Source organism: Ranitomeya variabilis, chromosome 3, assembly GCF_051348905.1.
Source record: "Ranitomeya variabilis isolate aRanVar5 chromosome 3, aRanVar5.hap1, whole genome shotgun sequence".
Lineage (NCBI taxonomy): Eukaryota > Metazoa > Chordata > Amphibia > Anura > Dendrobatidae > Ranitomeya > Ranitomeya variabilis.
In genome coordinates, this window is record NC_135234.1 from 383,795,737 (window position 1) to 383,820,692 (window position 24,956).

Genomic DNA, 24,956 nt, shown 5'->3' on the forward strand with positions numbered 1-24,956 from the left:
CTACCACAAAATTTAACCAAAACCCGTATTTACCCTCAGCCGTAACCACCAGCTCGAGGGCACCATGTAACCCGTTTCGGGCAAACCAACCACAAAGCTCACGAGGTAAACACCCCGTCCAGAGCCTGTAACAAAAGCCAGATCAACCCTATAAGCATCATCACCACCTCCAAGAACCCCACCCCCCGCCACACACGAACAGCCCTGACCACCTCAGGCTCGTGAGTGCCCCACCACCGCCAAAGCTCTTTCTACACCTTCCTGTAGACCGAGCGCCCATAAATCCATACCTATCTCGTTGAGATGCACTCCATCATCCCGCCAGAAATTCCCGACCCCGGCCTCCAGCTCAAAGTGTCTAACGGCAATACCCCCGTTCCACGACACAAAACTCGCCACCGACCTATTCAATTTCACCCTGGCCCTATTAATCCCTTTATGGGAACGGGCCTCCCTCCACTTCCGGCGTGGCACAATGTCCGACCACACCGTCAGTAAACCAGGAAAAGAAACCCACAGTCTCAACAAATCGAAACGGATGTCCCGAATCAGTTCTCTCACTGGTTTTGCCCCCAAGTCGTTACCTCCCAGGTGAACCACCAAGATGTCCGGGGGCGATCCAACCGAGCGGTGCTGGTGAATTCCGACAACAGGCTACGCCACAACATACCACGGCAACCCATCCAACGAATGACAACTGCCTCCCGACCAAAACCCAGTTGCCTACCATTTGACCTATCATCAGCCCGGAGGGCACTCCAGTAGACGAAAGAGTGTCCAACAATCCAAGCCAAGGAGGGGGGCCGACCTGGAAAACATAACCACATTTAACACAAAACCAAAAGACACCCCCAGCGTCGCCGATTCAATGACGCACATAAGACAGGTAACGATTAGAACTCCATCTGCCTATTTTCTTAATCACCTCCGGCCCCAGGCCCAAACCATCAGCCTCAGATGCGGCCCCAATCCGAAAAGAGTGCGACCCGAAATTATCCGGCTTAACACCCAGATATTCCAAGCCCTTCTTCAAAATAGCCACAAACTGGAAGCGGGACAGAAAATCCCCATCTTGATGCTGCAACAAAGGGCCTGACCTGACCAGACACAAACCCCAATATGCTGCCAAACACTGCTGCGGGCACATCCCGCTACCATCCACCCTTCCTAACACTACTTTCATTCCCCTGCCCAGCTGGTCCGTCTTCGACCGCCTAATCCAAAAAGCGATACCCCCATCCCAACAAACCACATCTTCCACTAAAAGACCACCCGACTTACCCCTGCTTGGGGAAACCAATTCTCCCAAAGGCAAGCACCAAAAAATGCTAAAGAAAAAGCCAACCGAAACAGTACCACTTCGAACTGTGAAGAACAAACAAAAACTAAGGCCTCACCTAACCGCTGCAACAACTCAAAAGAAATGGGCCTACGCTTATCAAAAGTTACGTTACCTTTGCGAAAACCTTTTAACGCCTGCCGTATTACAAAATCCTTTGTAACGTCCCTGGCCCCTTGCAACCGGAAACCAAAAACCAAACCGGCTATAAACTTATTTAACCTAGACACAGACCAACCCCATTCCACCACCTTACCAATCAGGGCCAATAACGCTATAGTCCTATCACCATCTGACTCCGCCGGGCCACATTGATCTAACCAACCTTCCCACATGGCCCATGACGCCGTATAATCTAACCAAGTCCTGTTAGACATCGAAGCTTGAATCAGTCGGCCTCCGCTTCCGTAACCACCTGCCACAGATGCAAAGGACATGCCGCTCCTGTCACCTCCGAATCTGGAGCCAATTCCCGGAAACGGTCCCACTGCAAACGAGACAAAGCGTCAGCTATATTGTTTTGAACGCCTGGCACGTGCACCGCCGAAATCCATGCATTCAACTCAAGGCATCTCAACACCAATGCCCTAACCAGCCTGATTACCGGAGGAGAAGAAGAAGATAAGCTGTTAATCACAGACACCACGCTCGAGTTGTCGCAATGAAAACGCACCCGCCGGTCCCGGAAATTGTCGCCCCAAATAAACGCCGACACCACAATTGGGAACAGCTCCAACAATGTCAAATTCTTAGTAAGCCCCTTCTTTTGCCAATCTTCAGGCCAAACCTCCACACTCCATTTTCCTCCGCAATAGGCCCCATAGCCAACTCCGCCCGCTGCGTCCGTGTAGATCTCGCAGTCAAAAGCATTGAGATCCTCCTGCTGAATCAGGGACCTGCCGTTATAGCTGTCCAAAAAACGTTGGCAAACAAGAAGGTCGTCCTTATGCTCCCTGTTGTGAATTTGGTTTCTGGGCTCCCCCGGTGGTCACTGGTGGTACTGAACTTGTGTGCTTCATCTCCTCTGTTCACCTGTTTCCATCAGGATGTGGGAGTTTTCTATTTAACCTTGCTCCTCAGTCATTTCTATGCCGGCCAACAATGTTACCAGAAGCCTTTCTGTTGCATGTTCCTGCTCCTAGACTACTATCAGCTAAGTTGGACTTTTAGTCCCAAGTTTGTTTTGCATTTTTGTTCCAGTTCTCTGTGATTTAATATTTCTGAGGCTGGAAGCTCTTGTGAGCTGAAATTGCCACTCTGGTGTCATGAGTTGATATTAGAGTCTTAAAGTAATTTCAGGATGGTGTTTTGAAAAGGGTTTTCAGCTGACTGTGTAGTTCCCTTTTCTGTCTTCCTACTATTTAGTAAGCGGACCTCAATTTGCTAAACCTATTTTCATACTTCGTATGTCAATTTCCCCTGAAATCACCGACAATATATGTGGGGGCTACTGTCTGCCTTTCGGGGAAATTTCTCTAGAGGTAAGTCAGGTCTGTATTTTCCTCTGCTAGGGTCAGTCAGTCCTCCGGCTGGCGCTGGGCGTCTAGGGATAAAACGTAGGCACGCTACCCGGCCACTGTTAGTTGTGCGGTAGGTTTAGCTCACAGTCAGCTCCAGTTCCCATCTTCCAAGGGCTAGTCCTTTTGTATGCTTTGTATGCTTTACTACGTTCTCTTGCCATTGAGAACCATGACAGCTCCCTACCCAAACGGATAAAATGATGGGCTGACCGGACTCCCACCGTCGCCCTGGACAACCTGCGGCAAAAAATCCTGCCCATCGGCATGATACGGCAAGCAAAATTCAGGCGTCCCAGCAACGACTGCAACTCCTTCAAGGTTACCTTCCGCAATTTTCCAATCCTGCCCACCTCCTGCCTAAGCAACAGCAACTTATCGTCCGGCAACCGACTTTCCATCTTTTCCGAATCAATGAGAATCCCTAGAAAACTCAAGACCTTACAGGGGCCCTCCGTTTTATCCTGCGCCAAAGGAACACCAAACTGTCCGGCCACCCATTCCATGGTAGCAAGTAGATGACCACACACCGCAGAATCCGGTGGACCAACAAACAAAAAGTCATCCAAATAGTGAATGACCGAAGAAACGGCATCTTCCTTTGGCCGCGCGTGCGCAGAAGCGGCGCTCTGCTGGCCGCGGCTTCAGGAAAATGGCCGCGGGATGCCGCGCGTGCGCAGATGGATATCGCGGCGGCCATTTTCCTGAAGCCGCGGCCAGCAGAGCGCCGCTTCTGCGCACGCGCGGCCAAAGGAAGATGGCCGCGCCCACCGATCACCAATGCAATAACGAACACCGCGCTATTTTAAATCCCCTGGAAGAGGATTCCGGACTTTGGGCATGCGCACACCACTACGCCACCAACGGAAAACTACGCCAAATCTGGGGGAAGACAACGCCCATGCGACCTGACCAGCCTGATTGACAGGCGAAAACGGAGACTTTGCAGAGTTATTTCGGCAACTTAGGTGGGTAATAAACGCATAACACACACACTAATGTAACGCCCACCTCTGCCCCTATTTAACGCTATTTTTATCCCATCTTCCAAAAACGTGGTGACAGGTTCCCTTTAACGGTATCCCCCTTTTCCGTTTCTGTTTGCACCGACACCGACACCCCAGCCGCTGAAGACGTCGGACTGCTACCAGAACTCGCAAACTCGCTCAAACCCCCCACTCCATGACCAGCCCCCGACACCCAAGCCCGAGCGGGCGACGCTCCTACCCTATCCGCAACACCGCCATCCAATCTTCTCAAAATCTGCGACATACCCGCTAAAAGCTCTCTAACACCCGGAACCTCACCACCACCCCGCTCAGCTAACCCCGAAACCCCCGGCACCGGAAAAAGACTGGATGTACACTCACGGGGCTGCGCAGGTGCTCTGTCCCCACCAGCCGTGCTTCCTGAATCTTGCCGGTCCCCGTCAGCCTGATGTTCGTTCCCGGAGTTGTCACTGCCACTTGTGTGCCCCAGGCCCGCGCCCCTGGCCTCCACGTCACCAGGGGGGACCTAGACTGGCGAAGGCGACTGTTCCCTCGACCTCCTGCTGGACCTGGATCTGGCAGCTTGTATAAATCCCCTGGGCTCCGCAGCCGAACCATCCGCTCTGTGCGGCGCTCCTGCGGCGCGTCCGCGACTTGCTCCCTGCCGCGATGATGCTACTGGCCTGGCCGCCATCCTGTTGCACCGTCCTATCCGAGAGCCAGGTGCACCGATTGGCAGAGGTCCTGGTGCACCCGCCGCAGTACTTCCCGGCTCCCGGCTCCTGGCAGATGCTGCCGCTGCTGCGCACCTCCCGCGCTCCTTCCCTGGTGTCACCGCCGCTGGAGCAGCTCCCCGGCGGGTCTGAGGTGAAAATCTTGGCGCTGCAGCGCTCCCGCGCCCCCTGCTCGGCCGAACCGGAAGTGCGGCCATAACATCCGGTGCAGCGCCGGCATCCTGCCACGCCTGCACAGCTCCCGCGTCGCCTCGCGCCGGCAGGGCCGCCGGGTGGATTCCTGCCGGAGGGGGGGGCGGGCGGTGTGGCTGCGCCGCATCCCCCAGCCCCCGCAGGGTCCCCGGAGGGGCTCCGCGGCCTGCACCTGCCGCGCGGTGTGGTATCCGGGGACAGCCTCTCGGGCGGCCTCGACCTCCTGGAACTCCTTCCCCGGCTCCCGCTGTCCTGGCTGCCGCTGCCTCCTAGCAGCCCAGTGAGCTGCTCTTCAAGCCATCCGGCCCTCCTGGATCTTGCCTCCCTGCGAAGCTGAGCGACCAAGCTGTCCACTGTGGCCATGGTAAGTAACGCTGTGGCAGCTGGTCCACTCACTTCGCCTGTCTCTGACTGACTGACCCCTTTCCCGCATTTTTACCAGGTCCCCTCCTCCCAATCCCATAGAATTCCCCACCCCAACTCCTATCCTACCAATCCTGAGCCTCCCAGTTTTACTTTCAAAAAATTACTACCATGCTCCCCATGGCAACACAGTCATGTGGGGGCTTCCTTTTAGCTGCGCCCCATACAACCCCCCTCTGTAACCCTTTGCGCAGTATCAGATTCAGTGAGACGCTGGGACCGATGTCTCCGCTGAGCAGGCTCCACTGCGGCTGATGCAGAATGGGAGACCACAGCAGACATGGCTCAAGATTCCCCCTGTGCAGTGGCGGGAACTCGACTCCTAATGCCCTCATGTCTGCTCAGCTCCACTTCTCCTCTCAGACTCTTCTCTAATTAGCTTCTCCCCTATTCTACCTACCCCACCCACTCCCACCACCCATTCCTATCCAGCCTGGGATGAGGCCCTCCTCCCCAAAGGTACGCCCAGGTGCCCCAACTGAACTGGTGTGTGTTGGATGTGAATGTTAGAGCCCTGAGTGGTGCTCCCTCCTTACCTGAGAGTGGGATTCCACACCTCTGGATGAGGTGCAGTACCTCCGTGGCGACTGGACCCCAGGGGCACCACATTAGAGTGCCGCCCCTTTATGGCTGTATGTCCTGGTGATGTATGTCAGACAGCTGAGGATATCACAGTACTTGTGAACCCCATTGTACTGACACTTCACCTGACTCCTACAGTGATTGTTTTAATCTTGTGATTTAAATAAAGCTGTGGCCATTGTGACAAACAAAATAATGTGTTTTGTGTATTTATTCCACTGCCTAGGTTTACTGTAGTTATGGTTGTTTTAATGTGGAGTGGGGGGTTAGTCCCATATCCAAAAGTCATAAAGTCTGCTCAAACAGCTGTGCAGAGGTGGAGGCATCAAATCGAATTTGTGCCCTAGGTGCAGGAAAACCTAGATTACCTCAGGTGATAGAGCATCCTATCCATAAATACAAAGAATTCTATTGACCCTCAATAACAGTGACAGCAAAACTGTAGATTCCCATAACTATGAAAAGCATAGAATCATCATAAAACTAAAAAGGAAAATACATTGAGTGACTTTGTCTATTGTTGAACAAATTGCTACAACTGTAACTTTGGCCTAGAACAACTTTAATGTCTGTAACTTCAACACACTTGTCATGATGATAGTATATTGTTCACCTATAGGTTAAAGAGATTCAGAATATCAGGAAATCGAATCTAACCTTCTAAGTGTAACCTTCCCAAAATGGCTGCAGCGTAAAGATTTGAACAGTGATGCCATTAAACTGCTTTTTGTTTATAGCTTCTGAAATTGCTCCCAGCCTCAAACCAAGTAATAAAAGTTTCTGATTATCTATGTTCAGCCTGGTAAATATTCACTTGTATATTCTGAAATTGCATTACCAGTAATTTACAAATATACATCTATTACGCAAATTGCTCTCTTCAGAAGCAGAAGCAATTTGGGAAAAAACAGAAAATGTTGCCTATATTCAGTCAGTTCAAGCAGCATGTCGATGTGGAGATGACTTACGGCACATTTCAACAGCCCCTCTGGTTCTCCCATTCACAGAATCCAGGTGCTGAAAACAATGCCTGTATTCTGCTGACAACCACACGCCAAGCACTTGTAGAAAGGTTGATTTTCCCATGGCGTAACTCCCTCATTGCTAAATTAAAAGATTCTAATTAACTGTTACACTATAATTCTCTAATAATTATGTTTAGTATACCTTGACTTTAAAATAAGAATTTCTACACTGGAATGATAGCTAAAAATTAGGATATTCCATACCATTATTAAGACCAATGGAAAGTTGATCTCTGGCACTCTGGGAACGCAAAAGAGCAGAAGTTTATCCTCATACCATGTGTCTCCTCCCGAACCCGATCACATTCACATTCTGTTCAGGGTTCCACAAAACACTTCCCATTCAAACACGCAAAGATAGAATATGCAATAGGACCCTGCAGTCTGAGTCGACCCAAAAAATTCCCTGTCATTTAAGGTACTGTGCTCTGCAGCTTTGCAATTCTAACATTTATTAGTGATCCCCGAAGTCATTCTTTACAGTGGGTAAAACCCTTTAAGCGCACCTATAAAACATTATCATTTCTGGTTACCTATAAAGTAACCTTTGCCTTTGGAAATAATTGTGATGGTACACAAGTCTTTGAAATATGAAGAACTCTTGATTTTTAACCCTATTTGAAAGATCACTCAGCAAGTAACAAAATCACAAGAAATGACGGAAGGGCAATGTCTTGTGAACCCACTGTGAGACAATACCGGCAGGCATCTGTTTAATGGATGCTTCACTTTTAATACTGTGTTTTCTTGTTTCTTTCTCTGCCTCTCCTCCACGCATTTCACGCTATGCTGAATTCACAGACAATACTGCAAACCAAAGCAATCAAATCAACAGAATGAAAAGGTTTGGCCTAAGATTAAGTAACCTGTTGACCTCTCTACAGCTTTGTAGTTACCTCCCACCAATCCTTCTTCCCAACTCTATCATGAGCAATGTCTCTGGGGGTCCATTGCTCTTCCTCATTTTATGATGGAGATAGGAATGATCAGGGTTCACAGGTCAGCTATTCTGCTCCTGAGCCTAAAACAGCCGAGCAGCAGAAATGTCAGTCTGCCTGATGCAGTATTGATTAGTGAAGTCCAAGCATTCTATGCTTCGATCCATTTACTTCCTTTCATCTCGAGACGTCTCTGTCTTATCGTAGTTTGCTGGTGATGTAGGTTTAGTGCTTGAATGTGTGTTACTCCATCAAGCTGTTCATTCTCCTAGCAAATTCGGAATCATGTTTCATACTCACGTGGAACTATTCAGCTGTGCTTTCCTTTTAATTTATGCATAGCAAATATGTAGTGCAAATTTGTTCTGCAGCACAGTAAACACCAATGTGACACTAACTTCAGCAATAAAGTCCAATCACATGGCAGTAATAAACCACACACTGCAAATGGGGAAGCAACGACGTGCTGCAGCCTTCCAATAGAGTATATAATGCTGAAGGTAGCTATTAGAGATGAGTGGATCTTTTGAAATTCAAATTTAACCATTTGCTGAATTTTGCTCCAAAATGACTATACAGTATACTGTGTGTGCAGCAGCTTAATATATATAACAGATCTTTGAAATAGTATTCACAGACTGAGACTAGCACTGTGTCAGCACTGAAGTAATACACCGCAATCAGATTAGGAATGGAAGATGCGTCCATGAGGTCTGAGCTCCAGCATCAATGAGAAAATGGTAAAACATAACTTTTACTGTGCAATTAAAAACATGGGAAAAAAAGCATAAAAAAGATTATGAATCCATAAACTTACACGTTTCGGGTTAGTAAGTCTTATTCATAGCTTCCTACACTCCGTGCACCACATCCTAACCAAACAAGGTTTACCAGGGTTCTTATGTGAATACAAGTGGTTTTCACACTGAATTGTCCTTCCTGGAAGGTGAGCTGATTACCATTTTTTTCTCCTTCTGTACAATCAGATTAGGCCTTTTTCCACCACTAGGTGAAATGATCTCCTATCCCTACTCTGTATAAAATGGCGCCTTTTGACTGACCAAGATCTTTTATACTGCCAGTTGTAGCCCACATGATTGGTAGCACTAGATCATGTGATGTGATAGCTGCAACGCATTATGGTGAAGCCAGCCTGGCCGCACCTGACGCCATTAGCCCACTTTGAGTAACTACCGTATTTTTCGGACTATAAGATGCATCGGAATATAAGATGCACCCCAAATTTTGTGGTTGAAAATAGCAGAAAAAATATTTTTATAAGATGGGGGTCCGTTTTATTGTCCGAATTTAAGAAATCTTTCCTGAGGGCCGGCGGTGGAACAGCAGGGTCACAGAAGGCATGGTCCCTTCCTCAGGAAGCCGGCGGCGGCAGAAGTGGAGCAAATGCTGCTGTCCTGGGGTGCGATGCTGTGGGTCCGGTGTCTGCAGTGAGGCAGAGCATGGAGCAGGGTCCATTCCTCAGAATGATGGCGGCAGAAATGTGGCAAAGCAACAGCCTGGTGTCCACAGTGAGCAGAGCTGAGTGCATCACAGGTTTCCCTGCGGCCATCTTCCTGAAGCCGGTCAGGAAAATGGCCGCCGGAGGCCGCTCGTGCGCAAATTGAGATCTCGGCAGCCATTTTCCTGAATCCGAGTGCTGCTGAGATGTCAATCTGCACACGCGCGGCCTCCGGTGGCCATTTTTCTGAAACCTCTGGCAGCCCATGGCTTCAGGAAGATGGCTACAGAGAAACCAGTGATGCACTCAGCTCTGCTCACCATGGACACCGGGCTGCAGCATCTCCACATTTCTGCCACCGGCATCCTGAGGAAAGGACCCTGCTCAGCTGCATTCTGCACCACCCACCGCCGCAGCATCCCCACACCTCTGCCACCGCTGGTTCCACTGCTACACCACTGCCACATCCCTCTGGTAAGCCTGCGTTTGCATTATAACACACACCCTCCATTCTCCTCACAAAATTTTTTTGGGAAAAAGTGCGTCTTATAGTCCGAAAAATATGGTAAGTAACTATGATGGTGTTTTTTATAATTCTCTGTCATCCAACCGACATCCCAGTGACAGGTCAGCTGCGGGGCAACAAAATTCCCCCAAGACTTTCATGCAGAGGTGTAGCTAGGGGTTTGACACAGGGGTAGAGGAAAAAATTTCTGAATGCTCCATAAACCAATTAACCATGTTTACTACTACATTGGTGCATCCTTATCATGAGTGTAGGGCAGGGGTCCCCAACCTGTAGCTCGGGAGCCACATGAGGCTCAAAGTTCCATGAATTGTGGCTCACGATTGTCTGCCAGCTTGGTGCATTAGCTCCAGGTCTAGCAAACAGGTATGAAGAGCACATCTCAAAATGGTGAATTTTTGAGTAGCCCTGCACAGACGAGCAGATCTGGATGCACATATACTGGTCTTAGGGGATTAGAGATGTTTAAGGTATGGGGATATTACCTGTTGCAGGAGGTTCTTGAAGCTGGATATGTCAGTGTGTTGGGAGTTCTTGATTGGAGAATACTGAATTGGGGCATTGTGGTAACCTCTGGAACAGTGTACTGCTTTGGAGTGAGTTCTCACTGGTTGGCAATACGTTGAGGAGGACAGGAGCAGGATGTTGCTCATGACCCCCTCAGAGCTGAATGTGGCTTGCGACACTCTATCAGTGCTGAATGTGGCTTTCTAGGTCAAAAAGGTTGGGGACCGCTGGTGTAGGGGAATCTCCGCTGACAAAAAACGCATTATTTGCACCCTCTAGATGATACAATTGCCCCCTAGAAAATAATATTGCCCTCTACAAGTGACCTAGAAAGCAGTTCCCATATTCTGCCCCTAGAAAGTAATAATGCCTCTCTATAACAATAATTGTTCTTAAGTGACCACTTATTTAATAATGTCTCCTGAGACCCCCATGTACAGTAATAATGGTCACTGAGACTCCCATGTACAACTCCCCTATACACAGTATGATGTCCCCACAGCTCTTCTGTACACAGTATGATGCCTCATAGCTCTTCAATACAGTGTCTTGTCCCCCAGCAACCCTAAGCACGGTATTATACCCTTACAGCTCCCCTATAACACTAGGATAGACTCATAGCTCCTTGATGCACAGTATGATGTCCCGTCAGATCCCTATATAAAGTAGAATGATGTCACAGTCCCCTGCGTACAATATAATGCCCCATAGCTCTCCTATGCACAGTGTGATGTTCGAACAACTCATCTATGCACAATATGATATCGCCACAACTGCCCTATACATAGAATTATTACCTCCATTGCTCCCCATACACAGTATGATAACATCACCAGCTCCATATATGCAGTATCTTGTCACCTTAGCTCCCCTATACACAGTGTGATGTCTCACAGCTTCTTATATACAGTATGATGCCCCAGTAACTCTCCTATACTGAGTGTGATGTCCCAACAGCTCCCTAAATAAAGTGTGAAGACCCTACTGGTTTCCTATGCACAGTATATTTTCCCTATACACAGTATAAAGTATCCACAGCTCTCCTATACACAGTGTGATGTCTCCACAGCTCCTTATACACAGTATGATGGCCCTCAAAGCCCCTCACACATAAATATATGCTTTTGAAGTCCCCTTTCACAAAGTAATTGTTCCCCACACTGTATGATAGCCAGCCAAACCAGTTCTCACACAGCCCCCAAAGCGACCTATACACAGTATAATCCCCCCATGCAGAATCTGATGCTCCCATTGCTACCCTATGCACAGTATAATGTATGAATATATTGTATAAGTACTATTGAAATAAAACATGTCTAGAAGTGGGAAACACAGCGCACAATAGGGTGATACCCTATGGAGGGAGAGTGGGTAAGTGCTGGTTATGCTCACCTGACATGCACAACTCCTGTGTAGGCATGTGGAGTAACAGCTGCTGTCCCATGGCCGGTGGATAAATCCTCCAGGAGATTATGTATTCAGTTGGATAAAACACATTAGATGGGCTGCGCTGCTGAAGTAAACTGATTCCTCAGAAATGATGATGTGAATAATGGTTTTTATTCACAAAGCATTTCAAAGCCGTGATCGCGTCTCTATCAAGTGAATTAAGATAATAACACGTACATGTTCATGCAATTGGATCCATGAAATAAAACGTAAACATCCTATACTCACTTATGATGGATCTTAGCAAGTCTGCCGGCAAACAGAAGCAAGGTCCAGGCAGACCAACGCTGTGATCTCATCACACTGGGACATGAACAGAACGCAATGACATCCCAACGCAAGATCATCATCACGTCACTTCACCCCCACTTGGGTCTTGCTCTTTGCTTCATCATTCTGTAGGCCCCAGGTATAAAGCATTCTACAGCTACAGAACAGATAGCGGTTGTGCAGGGGAGGCCATGTCTCCCTGATCTATCAGCATGCTGATACAGTTAAGATGGTACTCGCTCCGAGTCGGCCCCTCTGAGTGAAGGGCCCGAGGCAACACTACTACACTAACTATACTACTGCTGCCATTGATGTATACCTAACATTGGCTGCACTGCATTTCATTAGTATTCCAAAAATGACATGTTGACATGTTAGGCAAAAGTATGGAAAACATAAGTAAATTAAAGTCAGCACTTATTTTGCTTTGTTGCAATTGGAGCGGCCCCCAAACGCAGGGCAGTGGGGTACTCGGTACCGGGTCCCTCGGTCTCGGTTCTGGGGTTGTCACGGTGGCCTGACCCGGTCCCTGACCCTGCTAAGGGGCGCCCAATTAAAGATGTAGGTGAGAGTTTGTCAAGTGTTCGTGACGCCACCTGTGGTATTCGGTCAGGGTGACCGACGCTGCTAGGGGTCCGCTGGGGTGATGGAATGGCAGCTAGATGGTATACCTTCCCACAGGTGAAGTATGTCCCCAGGGCTTCCCTTGATGAATAGATGGTGATGGTGTAGGTCGCAGTAAATGACGAGGACACAGGATTGCAGTCTCTTTACCTTTTTTTACTGAAGGCTTCGGCATCCACAATCCAGAGCACTGCTAACAGGGCTGGCTGAGACCGGCCGGTCCGAAGGCACATCCAGAGTTCCCTTTGCAGGTGGAAATCAGTAGCCTTCCTACTAGCGCCTGTGTGTTGTAGTACCTCCCTGCTGAGCACCACGGGATAGTCCTCACAACTATCGTGTATGTTTCTGTTCTTTCTCTCCGTCCCCCAGATGGTTTGGATAGGACGCACCCATATGACGGGGTAGGCCTGGAGTTATTTTATAGGGACCCTAGAGATGCCCCTCTCCCACAATTGCCTCCGTTGTCTTCATTAGGTGTAAAGGTGAGACAGCCAACCTAGAGTTAACTGCCCTGCCGTAGTTCAGAGTAATGCGTAGAGCCTATTACTCCCTTAGCGTTCCAGCCACCGGCTACGCGCCTCAGAAGGATGTTACCGATCTTGGGGCACGATTCCTCCTGGTTCTATCTCCTTTGTGCTGTGATCTCGTTTCTCACTTCTCCACAATATACTTCGCTTCGTGTCCTTTCTTAGGATGCCGCCGCAATGAGTTGCAGGCGCGGCTCTGTAACGATCTGTCCCGTGCTAGCCAACTGCCTGGATCCCACCCCTGACAGGGACCTCCCTGAATCTTCCCAAGCAACTCTCTCTCTCACTAGATGTTACCTGGGCAAAACCCCGCCAGCTTCTCTCTAACTTCCTATCCGACCCCCAGTTTTACCAGAGTGTGAGGAGTGGCCTTATACATAAAACCTTTTGCTCCCCCTGGTGGCCGGAGTGTGAAGTGTAGTGTGTGACTGTGGTACCTGGTCAGGTGAACTCTTTTAGTGCCATCAGACGTACCATCACTCCCCTTAGCGGCAGAGCGACAATACTGCAACGACCAGGACTCTGGGGCGCTGCACAATTATAACAAACTACAGAATAATCTAATTGTAATATGTAAGCAACACAGTGATTAATACATTGTAGCTATGCCCAAAAATTACTAAGTGGTAGTAGTTAAATAGGAAAGTAATATCCTCATTTAAAAACGGGAAATAATGTCCTCATACAAGTTGTAAATACCAATAAAGGAAAACAAAAAATGATTAAATTAGCAATGAAAACAATTCCCAAAATACAATGCAATATGTTTTGTAAAAGAGGAACATACTCAACTCTACTGACTGCATTCGGAATTTGTTTGTTATAAGTGGGTGGTTAAATAAAGACGATATGTGCTTGAAAAACCTCCATATTATAAAAACAAATAAAATATCCAGAGTGCTTTAACCCCTTAACGACCGCCGATACGCCTTTTAATGGCAGCCGCTAAGGGTACTTAATCCACAGCGCCGTTAATTAACGGCGCTGTGGAAAAAGTGTATAGCGCCCCCCAGAGTCGGATTTTCTCTGGGGTCTCGGTTGCCGAGGGTAGCCGAGACCCCAGAGAACATGATTCGGGGGGTTTTTACCGACCCCCGAGTTGCGATCGCCGGTAATTAACCGTTTACCGGCGGTCGCAACAAAAAAAACAAAACGCGATTTGCCGTTTAATTTCTCTGTCCTCCGATGTGATCGCACATCGGAGGACAGAGAAATGTGGTCCCCGATGGCCCCCAATAGCCCCCCAGTACTCACCTACCTCCCCCGGTGCTCCTCGTGTCTCCCCATGGGCGCCGCCATCTTTTTTCCGGGAAAAAATGGCGGGCGCACGCGCAGTGCGCCCGCCGCCCGGCACCCGGAAGATCTTTGGGGTCTCGGCTGCCGGGGGTAGCCGAGACCCCAAAGAACATGATCGGGGTCGGTTTGCATCGACCCCTGCTTTGCGATCGCCGGTAATTAACAGTTTACCGGCAACCGCAAAAAAAAAAAAAGCGATCAGTTATTTCTCTGTCCTCTGATGTGATCGCACATCAGAGGACAGAGAAATAGGGGGATTCGGGGACCCTATCATACTCACCCGGGGTCCCTGTGTCCTCTTCTGTCTTCTCCTGCCAGCCGGCTTTTTCATCATGGCGGGCGCATGCGCAGTGCGCCCGCCATCTGCTGCCATCTGCCGGCCAGCAGGAGAAGACAAGTTGGGGCTAAAATTAGGGTTAGGGTTAGGGTTAGAGTTAGGGTTAGGGTTAGAGTTAGGGTTAGAGTTAGGGTTAGGGTTAGGGTTAGGGTTAGAGTTAGGGTTAGAGTTAGGGTTAGGGTTAGAGTTAGGGTTAGGGTTAGGGTTAGAGTTAGGGTTAGGGTTAGAGTTAGGGTTAGGGTTGGGGCTAAATTTAGGGTTAGAGTTAGGGCTAGGGTTAGGCTACTTTCACACTAGCGTTTTTTGGCTTCCGTCGCAATGCGTCGTTGGAGAAAAAACGCATCCTGCAAAAGTGCTTGCAGGATGCGTTTTTTCTCCATTGGCTTGCATTAGCGACGCATTGCGACGGATTGCCACATGTCGCATCCGTCGTGCGACGGATGCGTCGTGCTTTGGCGGACCGTCAACACAAAAAAAACTACATGTAACTTTTTTGTGCGACGTGTCCGCCATTTCCGACCGCGCATGCGTGGCCGGAACTCCGCCCCCGCCTCCCCGCACCTCACAATGGGGCAGCGGATGCGTTGAAAAAACAGCATCCGCTGCACCCGTTGTGCGGCGCTTACAACGCTAGCGTCGGTACGTCAGCCCGACACACTGCGATGGGCCAAGTACGACGCTAGTGTGAAAGTAGCCTTAGGCTTCTTTCACACTTGCGTCAGTACGGGGCGGTCGCAATGCGTCGGCCCAATGTACCGACGCACGTTGTGAAAATTGTGCACAACGTGGGCAGCGGATGCAGTTTTTCAACGCATCCGCTGCCCAGTCTATGTCCTGGGGAGGAGGGGGCAGAGTTACGGCCACGCATGCGCGGAAATGGCGGACGCGACGTACAAAAAAAAGGTTACATTGAACTTTTTTTGTGACGACGGGGGCTAAAGTTAAGGTTAGGGTTGGGGCTAAAGTTAGGGTTGGGGCTAAAGTTAGGGTTAGAGTTGGGATTAGGATTAGGGTTTGGATTAGGGTTGGGATTAGTGTTACGTTTGGGATTAGGGTTGGGATTAGGGTTAGGGTTGGGATTAGGGTTAGGGGTGTGTTGGATTTAGGGTTTTGATTAGGGTTATGGTTAGGGTGGAGATTAGGGCTGTTTTGGGGTTAGGGTTGTGATTATCGTTAGGGTTGTGATTAGGATTATGGATCGGGTTGAGATTAGGGTTAGGGGTGTGTTGGGGTTAGGGTTGGAGTTAGAATTGGGGGGTTTCCACTGTTTAGGTACATCAGGGGGTCTCCAAACACGACAGCCAATTTTGCGCTAAAAAAGTCAAATGGTACTCCCTCCCTTCTGAGCTCTGCCGTGCGCCCAAACAGTGGTTTACCCCCACATATGGGGTACCAGCATACTCAGGACAAATTGGACAACAACTTTTGGGGTCCAATTTCTCTTGTTACCCTTGTGAAAATAAAAATTTGGGGGCTAAAAAAATCTTTTTTGTGGGAAAAAAATATTTTTTATTTTCACTACTCTGCATTATAAACTTCTGTGAAGCACTTGGGCATTCAAAGTTCTCACCACATATCTAGATAAGTTCCTTGGGGGGTCTATTTTCCAAAATGGGGTCACTTGTTGGGGGTTTCTACTGTTTAGGTACATTAGGGATCTGCAAACGCAACATAATGCCCGCAGACAATTCTATCAAAGTCTGCATTCCAAAATGGCGCTCCTTCCCTTCCGAGCTCTGCCGTGCGCCCAAACAGTGGTTTACCCCCACATATGGGGTACCAGCATACTCAGGACAAATTGGACAACATCTTTTGGGGTCCAATTTCTCTTGTTACCCTTGTGAAAATAAAAACTTGGGGGCTAAAAATTTTTTATTGTTAAAAAATATATATTTTTTATTTTCACGACTCTGCATTATAAACTTCTGTGATGCACTTGGGCATTCAAAGTTCTCACTACACATCTAGATAAGTTCCATGGGGGGTCTAGTTTCCAAAATGGGGTCACTTTTGGGGGGTTTCTACTGTTTAGGCACATCAGGGGCTCTCCAAACGCGACGTGGCGTCCGATCTCAATTCCAGTCAATTTTGCATTGAAAAGTCAAATGGCGCTCCTTTGCTTCCGAGCTCAGCCATGCGCCCAAACAGTGGTTTACCCCCACATATGGGGTGTCGGCGTACTCAAGACAAATTGTACAACAGCTTCCGGGGTCCATTTTCTCCTGTTACCCTTGGTAAAATAAAAATTTGGAGGCAAAAAGATCATTTTTGTAGAAAAAATGCAATTTTTTTTATTTTCACGGCTCTACGTTATAAACTTCTGTGAAGCACCTGGGGGTTTAAAGTGCTCACCACACATCTAGATAAGTTCCTTAAGGGGTCTAGTTTCCAAAATGATGTCATATGTGGGGGATCTCTACTGTTTAGGCACATCAGCGGCTCTCCAAACGTGACATGGCGTCCGATCTCAATTCCAGCCAATTCTACATTGAAAAAGTAAAACGACACTCCTTCTCTTCCAAGCTCTGCGGTGCGCCCAAACAGTGGTTTACCCCCATATATGGGGTATCGACGTACTCAGGAGAAATTGCACAACAACTTTTGTGGTCTAATTTCTCCTGTTACCCTTGTGAAAATAAAAATTTTGGGGCAAAAAATCATTTTTATAGAAAAAATGAGATTTTTTATTTTCACGGCTCTACGTTATAAACTTCTGTGAAGCACTTGGGGGTTCAAAGTGCTCACCACACATCTAGATAAGTTCCTTAAGGGGTCTAGTTTCCAAAATGGTATCACTTGTGGGGGGTTTCCACTGTTTAGGCACATCAGGGACTCTCCAAACGCGACATGGCATCCGATCTCAATTCCAGCCAATTCTGCATTGAAAAAGTCAAACGGTGCTCCTTCACTTCCAAGCTCTGCGGTGCACCCAAACAGTGGTTTACCTCCACATATGGGGTATCGACGTACTCAGGAGAAATTGCACAACAACTTTTGTGGTCTAATTTCTCCTGTTACCCTTGTGAAAATAAGAATTTGTGGGCGAAAAAACCATTTTTGTGAAAACAAATGCGATTTTTTATTTTCACGGCTCTACGTTATAAACTTCTGTGAAGCACTTGGGGGTTCAAAGTGCTCACCACACATCTAGATAAGTTCCTTGGGGAGTCTAGTTTCCAAAATGGTGTCACTTGTGGGGGGTTTCCACTGTTTAGGCACATTAGGGGCTCTCCAAACGCGACATGGCGTCCGATCTCAATTCCAGCCAATTCTGCATTGAAACAGTCAAACGGTGCTCCTTCACTTCCAAGCTCTGCGGTGCGCCCAATCAGTGGTGTACCTCCACATATGGGGTATCGGCGTACTCAGGAAAAATTGCACAACAAAATTTGTGGTTAAATTTCTGTTTTTACACTTGTGAAAATTAAAAAAAATGGTTCTGAAGTAAAATGTTTGCAAAAAAAAGTTAAATGTTCATTTTTTTTCTTCCACATTGTTTTAGTTCCTGTGAAGTACGTAAAGGGTTAATAAACTTCTTGAATGTGGTTTTGAGCAGCTTGAGGGGTGCAGTTTTTAGAATGGTGTCACACTTGGTTATTTTCTATCATATAGACCCCTCAAAATCACTTCAAAGGTGATGTGGTCCCTAAAAAAACCATGGTGTTGTAAAAATGAGAAATTGCTGGTCAACTTTTAACCCTTATAACTCCCTAACAAAAAAAAAAATTGTTTCCAAAATTGTGCTGATGTAAAGTAGACATGTGAGAAATGTTATTTATTAACTATTTTTTGTGACATATCTCTCTGATTTAAGGGCATAAAAATACAAAGTTTGAAAATTGCAAAATTTTAAAAATTTTCGCCATATTTCCATTTTTTTCATAAATAATCGCAAGTAATATCGAAGAAATGTTACCACTAACTTGAAGTACAACATGTCACGAAAAAACAATCTCAGAATCAGCAGGATCCGATAAAGCGTTCCAGAGTTATAACCTCATAAATTGACACTGGTCAGAATTGTAAAAATTGGCTCGGTCATTAAGTACCAAATTGTCTCTGTCACTAAGGGGTTAAAGTTTCCCCACTCCATGTATCTCACTTTTATATTTTGAGTATATAATGAAGTCTAATTTAAGGACATTATGAGCTCAGACATGTGTATAATTGAAATTATATAGTTATGAATGGGGAATACCCTGAAATGACTGCATCTTGCCTTTACATGTGACAAAATCATTACAAATGATGTAATCTTGATGAATGCATAAATCAAGAAAGTAAGTGCAACAGTAAATAGGGGTACAGAACTATACCAACTAAGGTTTCACATTTATCACTCCAAAATAGTAGAATTCTGCTATATGTGATTATCTGCCACATTTATGTTATTTCTTCACCACACACAAACTAGAATTATGCTGCAGCAATAATGTCACCATGTTTTACCAGCTAATAGTGTTGAGCGATACCGTCCGATACTTGAAAGTATCGGTATCGGAAAGTATCGGCCGATACCGGCAAAGTATCGGATCCAATCCGATACCGATACCCGATACCAATACAAGTCAATGGGACTCAAGTATCGGACGGTATTCCTGATGGTTCTCAGGGTCTGAAGGAGAGGAAACTCTCCTTCAGGCCCTGGGATCCATATTAATGTGTAAAAGAGAGAATTAAAATAAAAAATATTGCTATACTCACCTCTCCGACGCAGCCTGCACCTTACCGAGGGAAGCGGCAGCGTTCTTTGTTTAAAATTTGTGCTTTTCTTTCCTTACGTGAAGTCCCGGCTTGTGATTGGTTGCTTCGCGGTCAACCAATCACAAGCCGGGAGACTGGACACGCGCGCATTTTAAAATGCGCGCTTGTCCAACCTCCCGTGACGTCCCGGCTTGTGATTGGTTGCTTCGCGGTCAACCAATCCCAATCCGGGAGGCTGGACACGCGCGCATTTTAAAATGCGCGCGTGTCCAGCCTCCCGGCTTGTGATTGGTTGATCGCGAAGCAACCAATCACAAGCCGGGACGTCACGGGAGGTTGGACAAGCGCGCATTTTAAAATGCGCGCGTGTCCAGCCTCCCGGCTTGTGATTGGTTGATCGTGACGCAACCAATCACAAGCCGGGACGTCACGGGAGGCTGGACAAGCGCGCATTTTAAAATGTGCGCGTGTCCAGCCTCCCGTGACGTCACGGCTTGTGATTGGTTGCGTCGCCCATGTGACTGCGACGCAACCAATCACAAAGCCGGGACGTAATTTTAAAATCCTTAAGGACCTGAAATTACGTCACGGCTTGCTGTGATTGGTTGCGTCGCCCATGTGACTGCGACGCAACCAATCACAAAGCCGGGACTTCACGTAAGGAAAGAAAAGCGCAAATTTTAAACAAAGAACGCTGCCGCTTCCCTCGGTAAGGTGCAGGCTGCGTCGGAGAGGTGAGTATAGCAATATTTTTTATTTTAATTCTCTCTTTTACACATTTTTACATTAATGTTGTTTCGATACCGATACCCGATACCACAAAAGTATCGGATCTCGGTATCGGAATTCCGATACAGCAAATATCGGCCGATACCCGATACTTGCGGTATCGGAATGCTCAACACTACCAGCTAATCTAAGATCATAATAATGTAGACACATTAGTAGAAACTCTGATTCCAGAGTTGACACTTACTGGGCTGCTTGCTGTAGTTTTGATAAAATCAGTGTTTTTTGACTAGAGGACATGTAAACCTGCTGTCATGTAGTCCTCCATATTCATGAGCTCTGTGTTACCCCCACCATTGATTGGCAGTTTTCTGCCTATGTACAGTGTACACTGGAAAGCTGTCAATCTGTGGTGTGGGCGAGGTTATACAGAGCTCAGCATTCAGAGAAATGGTAGATTTTCAAACTTTTAGGGAATGTGCAGGAGCCAATGAACAAATGGAGCAGAGGAAGAGGTAATGGGCTTGCAACTGTCAGGAGTTGAAGAGAATAATAGCCCTCTCTGTTTGACAGGAGGGGGCGGTGGAAGCAAGCTTGAGTGTTACCCCGCCACCTAGACATCATGGACTTGGACCTCATAGAAGAACCCAACACATGAGCTCCTTCTTGCCGCACTATCTGCAACATGATGCCTGTATTGTTAAGATTAGAAATAGTGCTGACTACTGGATTATCAATCTGTTAGATCCACTGTACAAGCGTAAATTTGGCTGATGCTTCCCCCCTCGAAAAGGGACACGCGCATGCTGTAGTATCAAAACACACTTGTTGACAATCTTACGAGTGGTTTTCCCCAAGACAGCAGTGAGGCACACTGTGCATCGCAGTTCTAGATTTCCATCCCTGATAACGCTGAGTCGTCAAAGCAAAAACATTAACAGCAGCAACTGTGTATGTGGCAGAAGCAATTTCTGTGAGTCATTTCACACATTTTTCACACTATCGCATGCACCAGTTGCACAGAGTACAAGTGTGACATAGAGTGAATGACTGGAGAGGATGGTGCATCTCAAGCTCAATATCGATGCGATCAGGGGGTGCCATCAAAACGTGTCTTCAGCACTGGTGGTGTCCTGACTGATAAGCGCAGACGGCCGTCCCCTGAAAGTGTAGACCACCTAACTTTCATCAAGGTGAACAAGTCATGGGTCTCAAATGACTTTTGCTCCCCAGTCGCAGACTAGGCAGACTAGGCAATGGTGTAGTTTTCAGTGTTCTGCATTGATCTTCATTATGTGACACCTGTGGTTTCTGTGACTTCTGTTGCTATTGCTGCTGATCTTACTAACAAGTGCCTTGGTGGCGCAATAAAAAGAAGGTGTGTGCACTGCTATTACTTTTACAATTTCCCTTTTTTTTTTTTTTTTAAAGCACCTAATATTCTTCCTATTACTCCTCACTTTGCTTCTTCCTGAGTCAGGACAAGCCAAACTTTTGGTAAATGGAGAATCTTATCTAATCTAATCGCTATGTGTTAATAGCTATGTGTTTTCTGTAGTGGTAGGGGTCTCACTACTATTATACCATTTCTACTCGGGGAAATTGATGCCACTTTAGTGGTGGGTGCCAATAATTTTTTGAAATGTGGAGACTCCAAGTTGGGTCCACATCTGGTGGATTGAATGTAGTGGAAGAGGTCTCAGTGCACCAGGAACACACCTTTCACTCATCCTCCTCGCTGGACAAAGCCCTGTCTCATCCATCCATGCTGCGCCATTATAAAACTTCTACAGTGGGACAATTGTTGCCACTTTTCCTGGAGTCTGCCCCTAATTTTTGTGCTACTATCATTAAATGTTTCAAACAATAGTAGTCTTATAAGCTGATATTTGTACCACCTGAATATTGCTGAGCAGAAAAGCAGTTTGAGCTGTTCCATGAGGTATCAGGGCTCCCAGCACAGCAGGCCTACACTGGTGCCTCACCCACCTCTTAGCTTTAACTTAAATTCAAAGCTGTAAATGCTGACCCAGACCCTGTCTCGCAGGGCTGCCACTAAAAAATTTCAGGGCCCCATACTGGCTAAATTTCCGGGGCCCCCTTGAGACTCTGCCCAGGCTCCACCCCAGCCCTGCCTCCACGCCCCACCCCTCAAACTGTCCACAGTCCCACAGCTCTCTCTTGGAAAATCTCCACTTCTCACCTATCACACATTGACAGTTCCCATCACCAGATCACACATATAGCTGGCAGCTTTTGTTTTGGCCAAAAGATTTTTTAAGCCACCAAAATGGCAAGGTAGACACTTTTGGCCGGGCCCTACTCTACTGTAACCTATTAAATATTTGTTAAAATATGCAATACAATTTGGGTATATTTTTATTTATTTTTCAATTTTTAAAATGACCTATAATACCACATACAAGGAGCAAATACCACAGCACCATGACCAGACACCATATTATCACCACTGTGACCTATAATACTATCTACAAGGCACAAATACCGCCACACCATGACCAGATGACATATTACCACCACAGTGATCGAATAATATCAAATACAAGGAACAAATACCACAACATCATGACCAGACCACATATTACCACCACATAGTGACTGAATACTACAATACTGATCAATAATAAAAAAAACCCCACAATACTATCACCATAAGTGCCATTATACACAGGAGATCTGTACTTAGTATGCAGTGTCTGTGTAGAGGTAATACAGTGATCACCAGTGACATTATACACAGGAGCTCTGTATATAGTGTATAGGTAATCCAGTGATCACCGGTGACATTATACACAGGACCTCTGTATATAGTATACAGTGCATAGTGTCAGTGTATAGGTAACACACTAACTCACCAGTGACGTCTCTAGGTGAAGTCCTTCATGTTTCATCCCGCACAGACCGCCATCACTTCATCCAGCCAGGACTTGTCTCTGCAGGAAATAACACAGTTATCTCGAGTTCCACTTGCAGAACACATTACTTAATTTTCCCAACTTCTACATTGCACCACATGAAGAAGGCGACATAGTATCACTCTACACAGTAATAGGACCTCCCCTCCATTTAAAACAGTGTACTCAAAAAATAAAATAAATACATCACTGCAGTAATAATATCCCTTAATTAGCCCCTATGGTAATAATATTCGCCATCCTAGCCCCCGTGTGTCTCATTCCTGGCATCAGCCATATGTTCTCCCATCCTGCCCTAATGAGTATCCATCCTGCCCCATATGATCTCCCCATCCTGCCCCATCTGTCTCCATCGTATGCATCCTGCCCCATCCGTCTCCAATCCTGCCTCCAGTGTCTCCAATCATGCCCGTATCACCATTCTGCCCCGTCTCCAATCATGCCCCCAGTGTCTCCAGTCATGCCCCAGTGTCTCCAGTCATGCCCCAGTGTCTCCAGTCATACCCCAGTGTCTCGAGTCATGCCCGCGTGTGTCCAGCGTTCTGCCCCAGTGTGTCCAGCGTTCTGCCCCAGTGTGTCCAGTGTTCTGCCCCAGTGTGTCCAGCCATTCTGCCCCAGTGTGTCCAGCCATTCTGCCCCAGTGTGTCCAGCCATTCTGCCCCAGTGTGTCCAGCCGTTCTGCCCCAGTGTGTCCAGCCGTTCTGCCTCAGTGTGTCCAGCTGTTCTGCCCCAGTGTGTCCAGCCTTTCTGCCCCAGTGTGTCCAGCCGTTCTGCCCCAGTGTGTCCAGCCGTTCTGCCCCAGTGTGTCCAGCCGTTCTGCCCCAGTGTTCTGCCCCAGTGTGTCCAGCCGTTCTGCCTCAGTGTGTCCAGCTGTTCTGCCCCAGTGTGTCCAGCCTTTCTGCCCCAGTGTGTCCAGCTGTTCTGCCCCAGTGTGTCCAGCCGTTCTGCCCCATTGTGTCCAGCCGTTCTGCCCCAGTGTGCCCAACCGTTCTGCCCCAGTGTTCTGCCCCAGTGTGTCCAGCCGTTCTGCCCCAGTGTGTCCAGCCGTTCTGCCCCAGTGTGTCCAGCCGTTCTGCCCCAGTGTGTCCAGCGTTCTGCCCCAGTGTGTCCAGCCGTTCTGCCCCAGTGTGTCCAGCCGTTCTGCCCCAGTGTGTCCAGCCGCTCTGCCCCAGTGTGTCCAGACGTTCTGCCGCAGTGTGTCCAGCCGTTCTGCCCCAGTATGTCCAGGGTTCTGCCCCAGTGTTCTGACCCAGTGTGTCCAGCTGTTCTGCCCCAGTGTGTCCAGCCATTCTGCCCCAGTGTGTCCAGCGTTCTGCCCCAGTGTTCTGCCCCAGTTTGTCCAGCGTTCTGCGCTAGTGTGTCCAGCGTTCTGCCCCAGTGTGTCCAGCCATTCTGCCCCAGTGTGTCTAGCATTCTGCCCCAGTGTGTCCAGCGTTCTGCCCCAGTGTATCCAGCCGTTCTGACCCAGTGTGTCCAGCGTTCTGCCCCAGTGTGTCCAGCGTTCTGCCCCAGTATGTCCAGCCGTTCTGCCCCAGTGTGTCCAGCCTTTCTGCCCCAGTATGTCCAGCCGTTCTGCCCCAGTGTGTCCAGCCGTTCTGCCCCAGTGTGTCCAGCCGTTCTGCCCCAGTGTGTCCCGCCATTCTGCCCCAGTGTTCGGCCCCAGTGTGTCCAGCGTTCTGCCCCAGTGTTCTGCCCCAGTGTGTCCAGCGTTCGGCCCCAGTGTGTCCAGCCGTTCTGCCCCAGTGTGTCCAGCCGTTCTGCCCCAGTGTGTCCAGCCGTTGTGCCCCAGTGTGTCCAGCCATTCTGCCCCAGTGTGCCCAGCTGTTCTGCCCCAGTGTGTCTTGTCGTTCTGC